The sequence below is a fragment of the Fukomys damarensis genome, unplaced genomic scaffold, assembly GCF_012274545.1.
Source record: "Fukomys damarensis isolate Sample0158 unplaced genomic scaffold, DMR_v1.0_HiC HiC_scaffold_22, whole genome shotgun sequence".
Taxonomy (NCBI): Eukaryota; Metazoa; Chordata; class Mammalia; order Rodentia; family Bathyergidae; genus Fukomys; species Fukomys damarensis.
The window spans coordinates 4321787-4324749 of record NW_022900934.1 but is presented as its reverse complement, the minus strand read 5'-3'; positions in this window follow the sequence as shown (position 1 = coordinate 4324749).

The window sequence follows — 2963 nt, the reverse complement described above, 5'->3', positions numbered from 1 at the left end:
TTGCATCCTTTTTTTTTTTTTTTTTTTTTTTTCCTTGAGAGAAGTTCTTGTTAAGTTGATAAACTGCTTAGGCTGGGCTTAAACTTGTTATCCTGCTGCCTCAGCCTCCCAGAGTGCTGGGATTACAGGCATGCACCACCAGTGGAAAATTATCTTTTCAGTAACACTGTCACCAACACAAAAAAAGACACATATGAAGAAATTTATAATGTTTTGCACACATACCTCAATGGAAAATCCTGGAAAAACATTTCTAGGGATTAGAGAAGATAACAAACAAAATAAAACTTTTAAATCATAAGGAACTAATTTTTCATAATTCTATGTAAATAATTTAAAAGTCAGGAAGGAATAATTGTCCAGGAAAATAGTATACCAAAATTGATTGCAGTAGAAACAAAAATCTAACCAGATCAGCGGCCACAGGGAATATGTGTTTCTTTTTTTGTTTGTTTTTTTAGTACTGGGGATTGAACTTGGGACTCTGTGCTTGCAAGGCAGGCAGTGGAACCACTGAGCTTAATCCCCAGCCAGTCATGGGGAATATGATGGGCCCAGTTAGAGAATTCTGTAACAGGCTCCAGGATAGTGTCAGAGAGGGAGCTGATGACCAGGAGGAACTCAGAGTTTCTGGGGTGCAAATTATATTCTGTTTCTTGCTTTAAGTGCTGATTAAACAAAAGTACTACATTTGAGAAAATGTATTGAGTTGCACACTTATGATTTAGGTGCTATTCAGTTTGGGTTTTGTATTAAAAAAAAATTGTTTTAATGACGAAAAGGAAAAAGGCACCAGGCCCATATGGTTTTACAGAGGAATTTAAGCCTTGAGAGGTCAAATAATCCTAATGCTACTTAAATTATTTCAGAGCACAGAAAAAGGAAAACTTCAAAATTCTTTTTGTGAAGTAAGTATAATATTAATTTTGAAACACACCAAATAATGCATCCAAAATTAAAATTACACATGAAGCTTACTAGTGAATATTGATATAAATATTTTGAAATATAAGCAAACAGAATCCAGCATTACAGTTCAAAAAATAATATATTACATTCAAATAAGATTTATTTTAGGGATTCAAGGTTGGTTTGATATTAACAGGTATAGTGATATTTGCCAAAATTTAATACCCATGTATATTTTAGAAATCCAGTGAAATATTAATGGATGCTTTCCTAAAATGACTAAATAATGACTATATATGTGCATGCATATATATATCATACATCTACATGTAATATTCAGGATACAGTATATACTATATGAAATCCCCCGGAGTAAACATTTGCATTAATGTGGAGCTTCAGAAAACTCTTCTACTAAAGTCAGGAATAAGAAAAAAGAATGACAAGGATTGCTTCATATTATACTACACACATTATTTGTATTGGATGCATAAGACAATCCAATAGAAATCTGAGAACTGAAAAGAGGCAAAACTATCTTTTTTTTTTCAGGTGACTTAATTAAATCTTAAAACTCCCCCCAGAAAAAAATCCACAGAAAAATAATGAATAAAAACAGAGCAGAGGGTCAGGGATTTAGCTCAGTGGCACTGCTCCTGCCTCACAAGCATAAGGTCCTAAGTTCGATCCCTGGTACAGGAAAACAAAACAAAACAGAGGATTCAGCAAAGAGTGTGTTCAGAAGATCAACATGCAAAAACCAGTAACACATGAAAGACAGACAGTAAAGCTTCTAGAACAAAACATAAGAGGCTGTGCCTGGACAGTCCACAAGCTTATCTGCTTGGCAAGTCTCGCAAAATTGTTTCTCTGCTTCTTCCCCTTTAGAATTCAGTTGTTCAAGAAACAAGGTTGTTCGTTCTCTAGAGCTTTCTGTTTCCTGGAGTCTGCTGACTGCATGCCCATGTTATACAGCAGTGATGCTGAACCTTTCAGAGACGAGGGCAAACTGCAACCCAAGACTCACTTATTTATTGCAAAGTGCCAGCACTGCAATTAAACCTGAATGCTGAAGTTTTAGCTTAGAAAAAACAACTCAGATGTAAACATCTTTGTCTTGAAAGAAAAACAAAATAACAGAGGTTTCGATGATACAAACAGCTTTTTATTAAAAAGTAAAAGTTTGCATTTGGCACGCTTTTGCACCATGAATATGATCTTTGCTGTTGTATACATGCTGATTTCTTGTCAAAGCTTGGCTGGGGCGACGTGGCTCTCTTGCCGACAGAGAGCTCTGCATGCCTGCTGGAGCATGTGTGTCATAGGTTCGCCACCATAGATACAGGCCTATTTCGAATTATGATTTTAACAAACCAACTGTAAACATTATGAAACTTTAAGGGGAATTTGAACAATATTAAAAAAAAAAAAAACAACCCACTGCCAGCCACAATTGTGTATGTCTGTAACCCTAGCAATGCAAGAGGCTGAGGCAGGAGGATTGCAATTTTGAGCTCAGCCTGGGCAACATAAAGAGAGCTTGTCTCAAAAAGAAAAGAAGAGAGAGAGAAAAGAGAAGACAAGACAGGCAGGCAGGCAGACTGGGGATGTATCTCAGTGGCGGAAGCCCGTGGGTTCAAAGATATATTTAGCTTACTTTATGTGTGATACAATTTTCATGGTAATTTTATTTTATTTTATTTTTTTGAAACAGGGTCTTGCTACATAGTTCTTGCTGGCCTCAGATTCACCATGCAGCCCAGGCTGGTCTTGAACTCACAGTGATCCTCCTGCCTCAGCCTCCCAGGTTCTGGGATTACAGGTGTGGTCCAGCTCACCCGACTGTTTCATGGTAATTTTAGAGTCCCAATCTTTTAAATGCACCCACTGAAACAAAGGAATATGATGTTCCAAACTAATCCAACGTGGGGATGTGGGAGCTGGGGCACTGGTGTGTCAGTGATGTTAAACAACAAGCTACCAGTGAGGGGTGAGGGGAGCCTTGATGTGTAACATTTATGGATTTCCCAGTGTACATGTTCCCCCCAATGGCT